The sequence below is a fragment of the Camelus ferus genome, chromosome 6, assembly GCF_009834535.1.
Source record: "Camelus ferus isolate YT-003-E chromosome 6, BCGSAC_Cfer_1.0, whole genome shotgun sequence".
Taxonomy (NCBI): Eukaryota; Metazoa; Chordata; class Mammalia; order Artiodactyla; family Camelidae; genus Camelus; species Camelus ferus.
Genome location: NC_045701.1, coordinates 47,110,130 through 47,126,838, shown reverse-complemented (window position 1 = coordinate 47,126,838; position 16,709 = coordinate 47,110,130). Strand labels below are relative to the sequence as shown.

The following is a 16,709-nucleotide window of genomic DNA, read 5'->3' as shown; positions in this document are numbered from 1 at the left end:
AAATCAGATTTGCATTCTCCAAGGAGAAGCATTCTAAACTAACACAAGAAGCCTTTCTAGGGAATCTTCTGGCTCTTTACAACTAGTCATGTAAAAGTAGATACTATTAAACCAAAATTCACTTCTATTGAAGATTTTTCTTTGAATCTCTAATGACCTTCTCATTGTGATTTATAGTTTCAAAATATGTCTAAAAATGAAACAGAATATATTACACAGGTTAATTCTTTTTGAAATTCAGCAGTTTCCAGGCTTTCTCCATAGCAAAGACTGTGGCATCTGGACATGATTTCTTAAAGATGAGGAATTCCCAATATAATTCCAAAGATATGCAGTTGTTTCTAAACAATATGTGACTCTAAAGTAATCCTCATTCTGGGAAATGCACAATAGGCATTAATATTGATTCATATTACAGGTATTCAAAAGGTATAGGAAAGCTGTTAATAAGAAATGCATAGTATCCAAGAGTTTTCTTTAATCATTTATTTATTCCTTTTTGAAGCTAAAGTGGGTCTTAGGTTAGAAAATTCTTCCACTAAAAGAAGTTGAGCCCAATGTCTTTATTTTAAGAGATACCTGTATATACCAAATGAATTCTAGCTTCATAAGGTAGACACTTAGATCATTAATTTTAAATATAATTTTCTTTTCCTAACATATGCATTTAAAATTAAACATTTCCATTTAAACAGTGCTTTAAGTGCATTTCTGAGATTCCAACATGGGTTTTTTTTTAACCAGTTCAAAATATTTTCTAATTTTCTCATTATGTTTTTCACCCATAGATCATTTAAATTTGTGCTGTTTAAATTTAAAATGGTTATTTTCCAGATATGTGTTGTTCTTGATCTCTTATTTAATGTTTTGGTGATCAGAGAAAATTCTCTATATAATTTCAAACACTTTAAATTTTTGACACTGGTCTGTGTCCACTCCCTCCATGATAGTGTACCTTGGTGAAAGTTTGATGTGTTCTCCCCTCCACCCCCAGCTTTACTAAGACATAATTGACATATAACATTGTGTAAACTTAAGAATGTATTCTTAAAAAAATATATATTTGACTATTATTGGGATGGCACTCTATAAATACCGATCATTGATTTAATAATGCTGTTCAAGTCTTCTGGATTCTTTCTGATTACCAAATACAGAGAGAAAAGTGCTGATAACTTCTATAATTGTAGATTTGTCTATTTTTCCATTGAGTCTTTCTTCAGATATTCTTTTTTTTTAACTGAAGTATTGTTGATTTACAATGTTGTATTTCTAGGGTACAGCATAGTGATTCAATTATATATTTATATGTATATACATTCTTTTTCATTATAGGTTATTACAAGATATTGAATATAGTTCCCCGCACTATACAGTAGGACCTTGTTATTTATCTACTTAATATATAGTAGTTTGTATCTGCAAATCTCAAACTCTTAATTTAACCCTCCCCCACCCCTTCCCCTTTGGTAACCACAAGTTTGTTTTCTATGTCTGTGAATCTGTTTCTGTTTTGTAAATAAGTCTGTTTGTGTCATTTTATTAGATTCCACATATAAGTGATATCATATGGTATTTGCCTTTCTCTTTCAAATTTACTTAGTATGATAATCTTTAGGTCCATCTATGTTGCTGCAAATGGCATTATTTTATTCTTTTTTATGACTGAGTAGTGTTCTGTTGTATATATACCACGACTTCTTTATCCAGTTATCTGTTGATGAATCTTCAGATGTTCTTAAGCACTGTTATCCTCTGCATACACATTTAGGATTGCCATCTTCTTGGAGAATTAACCCCTTTATAATTGGGAAACTGAAGGCGGTAATTCTCATTAGCCAAGACAGAAGAATTCTCAATATACTAGCAATCAAATGCAACAATGTATAAAAAGAATAATGCATTGATACAGTCTGCATGTTTTGTCCCCTCCCCCACCAAATTCGTATGTTGAAATGGATCTGATAGTTTAAGACAATACCATAGATAACTCTGAAGCTGGGATGATCCTTCAGAACTGCCTTAAATTGAAGCAAAGGGGTTAGGTCTTTATATCCCTGGATAGACTAGTTACAAGATGTGGACTGCTTCTAGGAAGGGGCCAAGACCTTGGTCAGGGCAATTTGCTTCAGTCAAGGTCAGTTCTCAGAGAGGTACTTAGTTGAGAGCTGTCAGCTAACACTCCCAGCATAAGAGAAATAAATGTCATTGTCCCGAAAGTGTAGGATCTGGATGGCACACCACAGTATCCACTATTGAAAGTAAAAGAAACATTTTTCACTATTTCTAAATGATGTAATCATTTACAACAAAATGTAAGAGAGACTAAAAACCTTTAAAATAGAATTCAGCAAATTTTTTCAGATACATGATTAACACTAAGAAGTCAATAGCATTCTTACATCTCATTAATAGCCAAGTAGAAAATATAATGGGAACTTACTATTTATAATAGAAGTAAAAGCTGTGTATCTAGATACTGTCATAACAAAAATGGACAATATTATAAGTCTATAAGCCAAGAAATAAATTGATAGTGATGGACTAAATTTTAAACATATCAATGATCCCAAGGTTTATCTACCAATTAAATGTTGTTCTTCCTGAAATGTGAGCACCATTTTGTAGGGAACTTGACAAACATACTAATATACTTAAAGAAAAATATAAGCTCAAGAGATATTTAAAATAACTTTGAAGATACAGCAAAAATGTAATGAAGATGTAGATGGATTCATGCAAACACTATTGTGTTACTTTTTCAGCATATGCAAATAGTCCAATTAAACCAGTATGTGTAGGGATCAAAATATGAGAGGAGCAACATATGGATGAATAAAAAATGAAGTATTATTATTGCTACTGTGAAAGTTTTCTTAGTAATTAAAACACTGCTTTGTACCATGAACAAATAAAAACTGAGAAGTTTAATGTAAATGCTTGAATACTAAAATTAATGTTACAATTTCGGAAAATTTTCTTCTGAGCTTTATTTGGGCAACCATTTTTAAAAATAGGCCACCAAGAAGTCCAAATTACAAAGAGGAAAAGAAATTAATAATTGATTTCATTGCCTTTCATGGACAAAGATATATTTTTTCAAAAAGCAGAATATGCATACTTTGCATAGCTTAAGCTGATCAGAGCTTAATAATTTGGTTGTAGAAAACATTACGAAAGTTCCATAACAGAAGCAGAAAATACAATAAAAAATTAAAAAGGATATAAATTGGGTAAACCTGAATAGTTAAGAAACCTAATTATAAATTATTAATTTAATACTTATAGACTAGAAATTTGAAGCTATTAGGAATTACTCCTTGTAAACATCAGATTGTTAAAAACTAGAACATCACATACAGTGAAATGCCAGAGGGAATCTACGTGCACTCATGACAGGCATGTGGACTGGTGTCAACCTTCTGGAGACTAATCTGTCATTCCTCAACAAAATTATGTCTTTTGTTATTTTGTAGAAAAAGGGATAATTTTATTTTTTTTATATCAGGGTGACAAAGGCCTTTCTCATCAAGATATAAACCCTAGAAACCATGGTGGAAATTTTGATAAATATGAGTACAAACAAATCATCAATTTCTCTGTGACCACAAAGTCAAAAGAAAAGACAATTTGGGAACTGCAATTGTAGCAAGTGGTAATTTCCTTCTTTCAGTAAGCTCCTACCAGTTTGGGTATTTATTTAGTAGAGGAAAATCAGTTTATAATTTCCATTTTTTTTGTTGTTGTTGTTGAGATACAATTGACATATAAGGTTATATTAGTTTCATTTGTACAACTTAATAAGTAGCATCTTTCATTGTTGTCATTGCAGTCCTGAGTGTGGAACTGCTTAGATCTCTATTATTATAGGTCCTTAAGCTAAGTGTATCAGAGTTCTCATTTCAGTAGAGATGGTAGTAGCAAAGAGTTGGAAGCAGCCTACCTATTGATAACTGGAATAACTTAATTGAAGTACACATATATAAATGGTGACTATAGGTTGGTACAAATGAGAAAGCAGTGGTATTGTCAATGCCTTCCCGCCAGAGACTACCAGGAACACACCTGAAATTGAACAGTTTAGGTATATTGCTCTTTGCATTGAGGGAGAATACACATCATAGGGAATTATGGGGCATTGTTATAAGAGATTGTTGAGTGAACTTACAGCTTTTGGGCACTTGTTAGGTAATTTTGGAGAGGACTCAAAGAATTGAGACTTTGTTATTGTTGCTATTAGAAAAAAGGGGAAATTTTATGATTGCTTATCTTAATAAATTGGATCTATCAGAGAGAATTAATCAAAGCTAAATCTGTACAAGGTAAAGAAAGTATTGCAGCCACTTATTTTAGCCAGAATAGGAAATGTTTGTTCATTTTTATGGCTTGGATGACATTAATGTTTTTGTCTGTATTCAGAAATGATTCCAGGACAGTCTTTTTTTTGTCTGGACCTAACATAGCCACAGAATGGCCTTGTCTGAAACACAAACTTGTTTAGATTAAACAGGAAAAGAGCCAAATCCTAGATGTAAGTACCAGGTCAGATCACACAAATTAGAGGCTATTTTTTCTCTTGCTCAGTATGAGAGATGGAAAAGAAAGAAACAAAAATTTTAAACAAATTAAAGAGGGACCTTGTGCTGACTGACACTGTAATGTGCCTTGAACTCCAGAGTCTGATTAACACTCTGTGCACTTTAGGCCCATCTTGCCATCCACACACATATTTATTTAAAGGAAATAACTTGAAATTAACTGTCTGGAATAGAAGAATCTTACTGAATTGCTAAATGTAAAATCTACGTTGTCCTTACTATCCAGCAGAGGTGGTCTTGGGAGGGAAAAAACAGTTTTATGTAAAAATTTTACATTTTTCTTCTAGTTTGAACAGTTTATCCGTTGCTTTTAGTATTCATTATTGCTGAAGAAAAACCCAGTGTCAATCTGATTTGTGTTTTACTATAGGCACCAAATTTTAATTCTCATGCAGCTGTTTCTTATATTTTTCTCTTTTCCTTTGTTTATAAATGTCACCCTGATAAACCTATTCGGTGGCCTTTCCTTTCTCCATAAGCCTGCTGGAAAGTGACAGTGTGTGTCTTTCTAATTTGCATCATTCTCATTTTGTCAAGAAATAGCTCAGTGGGCCATTTAATCTGGAAATGCATATCCTTATTTTTCTGTGAAATTTTCTTCATTTAAAAAATTCTTTTTCATCTTTTTTATTTCCCCCTTTGTAATTTGTTAGTCAGATGTTGAGTTCTCTAAATTGACTTACTAGATTTTCTTAACTACTTTCCAATATTCCTGTGTGATTTTAGATTTTAGCCAGCATTTTTAAATTTTCTAATCTTTTTCTTCCCACTTTAGGAATTGTCTTCTCTTGCTGTGTGGTTACTATTTGAAGGTAGTTTTGTGAGATGTTAGGCTTTCTGTATAGGTTTGTGTTCCCTTATTGATATTTGCTTCTTTCATGATATATATTTTTATTTGCTTATTTTCTTTTCTGTTTCGTATGGGAGCATTTCTCAAATATTTGATGGCCCTTGATTGTCCATCTATGCTTAATTAACAAAACAAGAAATCTTATTTTGTGTGTGTCTTATTAGCATATGGACTACAAATTTTAAGTGATTAAGCAGTGATGCTGAGTTAACCCTGACAGTGTACACTGTGTACTGAAATCATTCTCTGGCACAGAATATGCTTTTTCTCTTTTACTTTCCCTTTTTTCCTTTTATTTATTTTAATTTTATTTTTAATTGAAGTATATCAGTTACAATGTGTCAGTTTCTGGTGTACAGCACAATGTCCCAGTGATGCATAAACATGCATATAGTCATTTTCATATTCTTTTTCATTAAAGGTTGTCACAAGATATTGAATATAGTTATCTGTGCTATACATAAGAAATTTTTTTAATCTGTTTTTATATATGATGGCTAACATTTGCAAATCTCAAGTTTCCAGATTTATCCCTTCACACTCCCTTTCCCCCAGTAACCATAAGATTGTTTACTATGTCTGCAAGTGTGTTTGTTTTGTAGATGAGTTCATTAGTATCCTTTTTTTTTTTTTTCCCTTTTTTTAGATCCCACATATGAGTGATATCATATGGTATTTTTCTTTGTCTTTTTGGCTTACTTCACTTAGAATGACAATCCTTAGGGCCATCAATGTTGCTGCAAATGGCATTATTTTATTTTTATGGCTGAATAGTATTCCATTGTATACATATATGACAACTTCTTTATCTAGTCATCTGTCAGTGGACATTTAGGTTGTTTCTGTGTCCTGGCTATTGTATACAATGCTGCTATGAACTTTGGGGTGCATGTTTTTATTCAAATTTGTTTCCTCCAGATCTGTGCCCAAGAGTGAGATTGCTTGATCATATGGTTAAGTCTATTTTTAGTTTTTTTGAGGAATCTCCATACTGTCTTCCATAAAGGCTGCACCAAACTATATTCCCACGAACAATGTAGGAGGGTTCTTTTTTCTCCACACCTTCTCCAGCGTTTATCATTCATGGACTTTTTAATGATGGCCATTCTGACTGGTGAGGTGATACCTCGTTGTAGTTTTCATTTGCATTTCTCTGATAATTAGTCATATTGAGCTTTTTTTCACGTGCCTATTGGCCATTTCTATGTCTTCATTGGATAATTGCTTGTTTAGGACTTCTGCCCATTTTTGGATTGGGTTTTTTTGTTGTTGTTGTTGTTATTAAGTTGTATGAGCTATTATATGTTCTGGAAATTAAACCTTTGTCAGTTGTATTATTTGCAAATATTTTCTCCCATTCCGTAGGTTGTCATTTTGTTTTGCTTATGGTTTCCTATGCTGTGCAAAAGCTTGTAAGTTTAATTAGGTCCCATTTTCTTTTTATCCCCCTGTTTTTGGTGTGGTAAGTACCAGGAGTTCTGTTCAAGAGGCATTAGGAGATAACTTTTTCACAAAAATAAACACATTATGCTATTTTTAACCGTATTATCATGCCAACCACTATACAAACTGGCATTTCTGATTCCTAATCTTCTCCGGATGCTTTTTGGTAGATCACCCTTGAGTGGATATGAAGTTTACATATTTCTAGTTTTCAAAATCCATGACTTTTCATTTTTAAAAAATTGGAACAACTTTTCATAGTCTCCACTTTCCATCATCTTTCACTCCCTCTGTAACTTCTCAAAGATTATCAGTCCTACAGTTTTTATTATCTAGATCATCAGTACCACAAGTTCAAATGCATTCAAAGATATTTTAGGTTAAATTAAACAAATTCAATTTGTTTAGATATTTTTAGAATTCCTCTATCATATTATGATTGTTGTTATCATCACTCTTCAGTTAGTATTTTTTAGATTGGAAAGAAAAAGCAGCTCTTTGCCATCCATCAGAGTTACACCATGACCTCATTTTTTTCCTCTTTCTTCTTTTATATTTACAAGCTTTAATGGAGTCTTTAGTCTTCAAGTCATTTCTTCAGCTTCATGTATCCATTTTCAACACTCTTTTATCATGTTCCTTTTTGTTTATTGTATAAGACTGTCTAAAGTCAAAATAATTGAACAGTTCTCCATGCAAATTAGTCAATTTCTCCTGGTATCCCCTTTTTTCTCAGAGAGCTCATTTGGGATTATGCAGTCAGAATTGCTCATTGGAGACATTTTCAGATGTCTGATTCATATTTTAGTGTTTAATCTGTGACGTACTATAATTGTATGAGTTTCTCTCTAACTTTATGAAAAAAGAATATCATAACAAAAATTTTACAGATTTTTTGTTGTTGTTTCAAGAGAGCTTGTTATAAATTTCAACTCTACTACTGCCTACACACTTACTTCTTTGAATTTAAATTTCCTCTCTTATAAAACAAAGGTGACAATATCTGGGATTCCTAGAGAAATTTCTAGAGAAAATATCTATGAATGAAAACATCATATACAGCTTCTAAATAATAGTGACTAATCAGAGCCAGTTAGCTTTTCACCTGTATAAACTTAAGGCCATATCTTTATCAGTGTAATGCAGGCACAAAGTAAATATGGCGATGGGGAATTACACTAATTAATATACAAAATGTGAGTTGTTTGGAGCAAAAAATTTTAAGTAAGTTACCTATTGATAAATTACCAAGGACGTAACTATTTGGTCTGGATATAAATCTGTTACTAACTGGTAGATGTTATAGTACTGTAAGTTATTCTAATGAGAAATCTCAGTAGGAAGACTTTAATGACACAATTATTCTCTCCAATGAAATAACAATTAGTTTGTCTGGTATTGTACTAATTGTTATTAACATAGGGTATCGACAGTGCTTAAATGCTAAGTATTGAGTCACTTCAGGAAAAAATCTTAAATTACAAGACTATTTTACACATACAGAACTGAAAACCTTGCTAGTGCTAAAAAGAACATTTAACCTAAAATTTTCAAAACTCGTGAAATTAATGCTTTATTTTTGAGCAGTCTTAGATATACAGGAAAGTTGAAAAGATGGTATAGGATTTCTATTTGTCCTCCCTGCTTTCACACAGTTTCCCCTGTTATTTGCAACTTGCCTTAATGTGATACATTTGTTAAAATTATTGAGCAATGTTGGAATACATTACTGACTAAAGACCATAAAGACCACATTAAGGGTTACTCTTCACATTGAGTAGTTCTATTGGTTTTGACAAATGCATAGTGTAACATGCCTATCATTATTGTGTCATAGTTTCATCACCCGAAAAATCTCTTGGATTCAACCTATTCATCCCTCTTCCCCTCCTCATGAAACCTTGTCAGCAATCATACTTTTTACTGTTCTATAGTTTTTCCTTTCCCAGGACACCTTGTAGTTGAAATAATAATGTTTTTCAGACTGTCTTCTTTCACTTATAAATATACATTTAAGATTTCACCATGTATTATTTCTATGAATTGATAGATTATTTTTATTGTGGAATAATATTTCATTGTATAAATGTACCAAAGTTTATTTATCCATCCACCCATTGAAGGCCTTCTTAATTGCTTCCAGTTTTTCACAATTATGAATAAAGCTGCAATAAACATTTGTGTGCATTTTTTTGTAAATAATTTGGGAAAATACCATAGGAGAAAGATTGCTGAATTGTACAGTAAGAAAACGTTTAGCTTTGTAAGAAACTGCCAAAGTATATTCCAAAGTGGCTATGCTATTTGCATTTACACTAGCAACAAATCTTTGCTTCACATTTTCACCAGCATTTAGTATTGTCAGTTTTGTTTTTTGTTTTTGTTTTGTTCTTTTGCCATTCTGATGAGTGTAGGTACTATCTTGTTTTAATTTGCATTTCTCTAATGACATACGATGTTAAACATCTTTTCATATGATTATTGGACATTTATATATCTTCTTTGGTGAGGCATCTGTTAGAATTTTTTGCCTATATTTTAATTGGGTTGTTTCCTTATTGTTGAGTTTTAAGTGTTTGTCATATATTTTGGATAAGAGTTTTTCAAATGAGTTTCTCCCACTTTGTGGCTTGTCTTTTCATTTTCTTAAAAGTATGTTTGCAGAACACACATCCTTAATTTTAGTAAAGCCTAACTTTTCAACTTTTTTTTTTCATAGATTATTCTTTGGTTTTGTATCTTAAAAGTGTTTATCAAATCCAAGGTCACCTATATTGACTCCTGTTTTATCTTTGGGTTCAATAGCTTTGTTTTACATGCAGGTTTATGATCCATTTTGAGTTAATTTTTGGGTAAGGTGTAAGGTCTGTGCTTAAGTTAGTATTTGGGGGGGATTTGGACAACCAAATTTTAAGCCAATTTTGTTCTCATTGAGTTGTCTTTCTTTGTAAAGGATCAGTTGATTATATTTGTGTGAGTCTGTTTCTGGACTCTTCCATTTGACTGACATATATATTTGAAATATATATATATATATTTTCAGTTCTACTGATACATAGTTGACATACAACACTGTATAAATAAGTTTAAGGTATACAGCATAATGATGTGACTTATGTATATTGTGAAATCTATATGTTTATACCATATAAATATTATGCTATATTTATTACTGTACTTTTTTTTTTTTTATTAAGCCTTGTAATTGGCATTGTCCATCAAATTTGTTCTTTTTCTTCAATGCTGTTCAGCTATTTTGGGTCTCTTTTCTTTGGATGTAAACTTCAGAATCAATTTTTTGATAGACATATAACAACTTGGTGGGTATATGACTAAGATTGCATTGAATCTATAGATCAAGTAGGGAAGAACTGACATCTTAAATAATTGTTTTCCTGACTATGAACATAGAATATCTCTCCATTTATTCAGACTTTCTTTTCTTTCATCATAGTTCTATAGTTTTCTGCATATAGATCCTGTAAATAGCATGCTACATTTATACCAAAGTATTTCATTTTCTTGGTGCTAAAATAAATGTTATTATGTTTTTAATTTCAAATTCCAATTGTTAACTTTTGGCTTAAAGGAGAAATCTTACTTTTGTAGATTTGTGAAAATTGCTTAAAATTCAAGGAGAATTTGTCAATTCTTTGGAATTTTCTTTATAATCATGTTATCTATGAACAAAGGCAGTTTTCTTTCTTACTAATCAGTAGACCTTTTACTTCCTTTTGTCCTTGTCTTATGCATTAGCTAGACCTCCAGTACAACATCAAACAGGACAAGTGAAAGGAGATATCCTGGCTTCATTGCTAATAATAGGGAAAAGTATTTAATTTCTCACTGTTGAGTATGATGTCAGCTCTAGGTCTCTTACAGATTTTTTTAATCAATTATGTAAGTTTCCCTGTATCTTGTATTCCTACTTTGTTAAGAGTTTCTAATCATGAGTGTTTAATTTTTTTAGTAGATGCTTTTTTGTGCATCTGTTGATCATAAGATTTTTCTTCTTTAGCCTGTTAAAGTGATAGATTACATGAATTGATAACAAATGTTGGAACAGTTTTGCATACCAAGAATCAATCCCACTGGGCTGTGGTGTATAAATCTTTTCATATGTTAATAGATTCAATTCACTGATATTTTCTTGAAGATTTTTATTCTGTGTTAATGAGATAATGATTAGTAGCTTTTATTGAAGGTCTTTATCTGGTTTTGGTATTAGGGTAATGTTGGACTGATAGAATGAGTTAGGAAGTCTTCACTTCTATTTTATAAAAAAGATTGTAGAGAATTGGTTTAATTTGTTCCTAAAATGTTGGGTAGAATTTATTAGTGAAATTATGTGGGTTTAGTGTTTTCTTTATTGATAGTTTATTAATTATTGATTCAAATTCTTTGATTGAGGTAGGTCTATTCAGATTATCTGTTTCTCCTGTGTGGGTTTTTGTAGTTCATGTCTTTCAAGGAATTGGTCTATTTCAAGTAAATTATCAAATTTGTGGGCATGGATTTGTTCATGACATTTCCTTATTATCATTTTGCTACCTATGAATTTAATAATAATGATCTCTCTTTTATTCTGAATGTTGGTAAATTTGTGTCTTTTCCTTTTTTTTTTTTTTTTTTCGTTGTTACCCTGAGTAGAGGCTTGACAATTTATATCTGTTTAAAGAAGCAGCTTTTATTTTTCTTAATTTTCAGTTGTTTTCCTGATTTCAATGTAATTGATATCTGCTCTAATTTTTATTTCTTTTATATTTCTTGCTTAGACTTAAATTGTTCTTCTTTCTCTAGTCTTATGTGGTAGAAGCTACAGTTATTCACTTTAGACCTTTCTTCTTTCCTAATATGCATTAATGCTGTAATCTTCCTTCCAAGCACTACTTTTGCTACATTCTACAACTTTTGATTAGTTGTATTTTCATTTTCCTCAAGTTCAGAATACGTTTCAATTTACCCTGAGATGTCTTCTTTGACACATGTATTATTTAGTATTGTATTGATTAATCTGAAATATTTGGGGTTTTTTTTTTGCCTATGTTTCTGTTCTTGATACCTTGTTTGATCCCATTATATTTTAAAAGCATATACTACATGATTTTTAAAAAATTTGTTAAAATTCATTTTATGGCCTAAAATATGGTCTATTTTGGAGAATTTTCCATCTGAGCTTAAGAATAATATATATTCTGATATTATATACAGTATTCTACCACAATCAATTAGATTTAGTTGATTGATGGTGCTTTTCAGATCAACTATGCTCTTACTGATACTCTGTCTGCTGAATCTATCAATTCCTGATATAGGGGTGTTGAGGTTTCTACCTAGAATAGTGAATTTGTCTGTTTTTCCTTGCAGTTCCAATAGTTTTCAACTCACATATTTTGATGTTGTGTTGTTAGATACACATGTTAAATTTTACATCTTTTTGGAAAATTAATTAAGCCATTTTACATTTTGTAATGCTCCTTTTTATCCTTGATAATTTCTCTTGTTCTGAAATTTGCTTTTTTAAAAAAAATTAATACAGATTCTTTAGCTTTTCTTTTGAATAGTATTAGCAACGTATATCTTTCTCCATCTCTTTTATTTACTTGCATTTCTTTTTTATGTAAAGTTAAAAATTTTTTTAATTAAAGTATATTTAATTTACAATGTTGTATTAGTTTTAGGTGTACAGCAAACTGATTCAATTATAGATATACATATATATGCTTTTCAGATTCTTTTGCATTATAGGTTATTATAAGATATTAAATATAGTTCCCTGTGCAATACAGTAGGTCCTGATTGTTTGTCTAGTTTATATATAGTAGTGTGTATATGTTAATCCCAAACTCTTTCATTTATTTCTCTCTCCCACCCCACTGTGCCCTTTGGTAAACATAAGTTTGTTTCTATTTTGTAAATAAGTTCATTTGTATCATTTTCTTAGATTCCACATAGAAGTGATACCATATTATTTGCTTTTCTCTTTCTGACTTACTTCATTTAGTATGATAATCTCTAATCCATCCATGTTGCTGCAATGGTGTTATTTCATTCCTTTTTGGATGAGTAATATATATATATATATATACACACACACACATATACATACACATACATACACGCATCACATCTTTGTTATCCATTCATCTGTTTATAGACATTTAGGTTGCTTCCATGACTTCCCTATTGTAAATAGTACTGCTATGAACATTGGAGTGCATATAACTTTCGGAATTAGAGTATTATCAGCCCAGGAAAGGGATTGTAGGATCATATGGTAAATCTATTTTTAGTTTTTTAAGGACCTCCATACTGTTCTCTATAGTGGCTGCACCAGTTAACATTCCCACCAACAATGTAAAAGGGTTCCATTGGCTCCATACCCTCTCCAGCATTTAATATTTTAGACATTTTGATGATGACCATTCTGACTGGTGTGAGGTGATACAGCATCATAGTTTTGATTTGCATTTCTCTAACAATTAGTGATATTGATCATCTTTTCATGTTCTTGTTGGCCATGTGTATGTCTTCTTTGGAGAAATGTTTATTTAGGTCTTCTGCCTATTTTTTGATTAGTTTTTTTTTTTTTTTTTTTTACTTTTTGATGTTGAGCTGTATGAGCTGTTTGTATATTTTAAAAATTAATCCCTTGTTGCTTGCATCACTGTCTCCAAGTCAGTAGGTGTCTTTTTGTTTTGTTTATGGTTTCCTTTGCCATGCAAAAGCTTTTAAGTTTAATTAGGTCCAATTTGTTTATTTGTTTTTATTTCCATTATTCTAGGAGACAGATCAAAAAAATATTGCTGCAATTTATGTCAAAGAATGTTCTGCCTGTGTTTTCTTCTAGGAGTTTTAGAGTATCTGGTCTTACATTTAGGTCTTTAATATATTTTGAGTTTAGTTTGTTATACAGCATTATAGACTGCATTATAGAATGCTCTAATTTTATTCTTTTACATACAGTTTTCCCAGCACCACTTATTGAAGAGACTATCTTTTCTCCATTATAAATTCTTGCCTCCTTTGTTGTAGATTAATTGACCATAAGTGTTTGGATTTGTTTCTGGAACTTCTGTCCTCTTCTGTTGATCTATGTGTCTGTTACTGGGCCAGCCCCATACTCTTATGATTACTATAGCTTTGTAGTATAGTCTTAAGTTGGGAAGTGTGATTCCTCCACCTCTATTCTTCTATCTCAGAATTGTTTTGGCTTTCCGGGGTATTTTGCATTTCCATGCAAGTCTAAAAAGTTTACTTTCTAGTCCTTGAAAAATGGTATCAGTAACCTGATGGGGATTGCATTGACTCTGTAGGTTGTCTTGGGGAGTGTGGTCATTTTAACAATATTAATTCTTCCAATCTAAGAACACAGTATATCGTTCCATCTGTTTATGTCATCTTCAGTTTCTTTTATCACCTTCTTATAGTTTTCAGAGTACAAATGTCTTACCTCCTCAGATAGACTTAGGTGGTTTATTCCTTTCAGTGAGATGATAAATGGGATCATTTCCTTAAAGAAAAAGTAAAACTGTCACTGTTTGCAGATGACATGATACTATACCTAGAAAATCCTAAAGTTGTTACCAGAAAACTACTGAAGCTCATCAATGAATTTGGTAAAGTTGCTGGATACAAAATTAATACACAGAAATCTGTTGCACTTCTATACACTAATAATGAAATATCAGAAAGAGAAATTAAGAAAACAATCCATCTCTTTACTTTTAATCAATCTGTGTCTTTACATTTAAAGTAGGTTTCTTTTAGACAATATATTGTTTCTTTTTTTTTTTTTAAATCTCATCTGGCAGCATTTGTCTTTTAGTTGGTATGTTGACAGGCATATTATAGGAAGAAATTGACAGATCTATCATTAAAATAGAATCTTCAACAAATAACTCTTAATTATTGACAGGACTAGTAGCAAACACTAGTAAAGCCATGTAAGGTTAAAAAAAAAATCTCAAAATACTTGATTTAATTGTCATATATAGATGTGTGGCCAATTATTCTTTATGTAGGAAATAACTTATTTTCCGTAAGCATATATTTATATATATTTTAAAAAACAGCTTCAGCTAATCATAAAATGAGTTTATCAAAGCAAATTGAACCAGAATTATACAGGAATTGCAAAGAATGTATTTAAGAGAGATCATGTCATCTGACTAAACACAGTTAAATTAGAAATAAATAAATAAATAGTAAACTTTAAACACTCAAGAATTGAGAATAAAAAAAAAAAAAAAACTCCTGTATAACCCATGGTTCAGTAAAAACATTAAGGTATAGAAAAATACTGGTAACTGAATGAAAATACCAGTTATCAAAACTTGTGTAACAAATTGAGTCTCTTTAAGGGAAACCCTTACCCTTAAATGCTTATAAAAGAAAAAAAGACTAAAAATAAATAATTTAAACATTGAAATTAAAAGTTAAAAAATAAAATGAAGAATAAGTCCAAAAGTAAGAATGTGATGGCCATAAGGCATTGTTAATAAAGTTGAAAATAAAAATAAAGACATGAAATAAAGGAAAAAGTTGGTTATTTTCGAACATAAATAAAATAGATGAAAGTTAATGGGAAAGATCAAAGAAAAAAGGCAGAAATCAAAAAATTTACTGAGAAAATTGAATCAAAGCTATTAATAATGAGATCAAGGCTTTGAAATTTCTACAAAAGTGTGAAATTGCTAGAAAATTAAATTTGGCAATCAATTCAAGGAAAAATAACCCACCAGATAGAAATGTTTTAAAATGCATTTTCAAGAAATTGATATTTTTCATCTCAAATTTTTTTTCTGGAGAATAGAAAATGAACAATTCCCTCAAATATTTGCATAAAATTCAATTCAAAGTATTAAATTCAAAATATTAAGAAAATAAAATTACAGGACAAATGTTAAATGATGCTGGGTTGTGGCCTATAATTTAAAGAAGATAAGCCCAAAACTACAGAGCAGAGAATCAATCTCTGCTTCAGTGGAGCTAAAACTGAATTAAATCTGTATAGGTGGGTATTACAATGTCCAGTTAAAGGATAGCAGATACACGGTTTTGTCCTGAGAGTGTCATACCGAAAGTCTTAATAATGTGCTTTTCACCATCTGAGGCAAGGGAAAAATAATCTAGAACTAATGAAGTGTATTGCTTTGTTTTGTTTTTGCCTGAGATAGCCATTAATCTCAAGTACAAATGTGAATTTTGTTTTCCAAACATCTAGGGCTAAATGTTGTCTATACAAGCAAATAAAGACATACTGGTGGAGAAAATCTGTGTCTTCCATAGGAATCTGGTCCCTACTTCGATTAAAAGATGTCTATCAAAGATTCTAAAGTCTCTGTTTTATGGAGGTCTGTTATTCCTGCAGGTTGGTGTAGAGAAAGCTGGTTTATTTGAATTTTTTGAAGTATTTATATTGAAATTATATTCTCCAAATGTTGAACAGACATTACCAGAACAGCTCCATTTTTGGTCTCCTTTTATGACAAGATCATGACAGTATTTTATTCTATCAAACATAACTGCTGACCTTCATTTGTGAAATCAAAATGGAATTTTACAACACAGAATGGCCAAATCATTGACTTGTGCTCTACTTTTGTTCCTATACCAATTTTCAGACTTTCGCAAACTTTTCTTCTCAGCCTCTGACAGTTCTCATCTGCCTTAACCTGCTCTTCCTAAAAGAGCAATAGGTTTCTGGTAGACAGTATGATAGGACATGACCTTTTTGTTGAACTCTGCCCACAAAAGGTATAAACTGGGTATTATGGACTGAATGTTTGTGTCCCCTCAAAGTTCATATGTTGAAG

The 16,709-nt window shown here is 31.1% G+C and overlaps 1 long non-coding RNA gene across 1 annotated transcript in view; it reads left to right on the top strand.

The window, feature by feature from the left end:
• Window positions 1-16,709, top strand: part of LOC116664255 — a 575,010-nt gene that overhangs the window by 470,431 nt on the left and 87,870 nt on the right. The window lies entirely within an intron of this gene.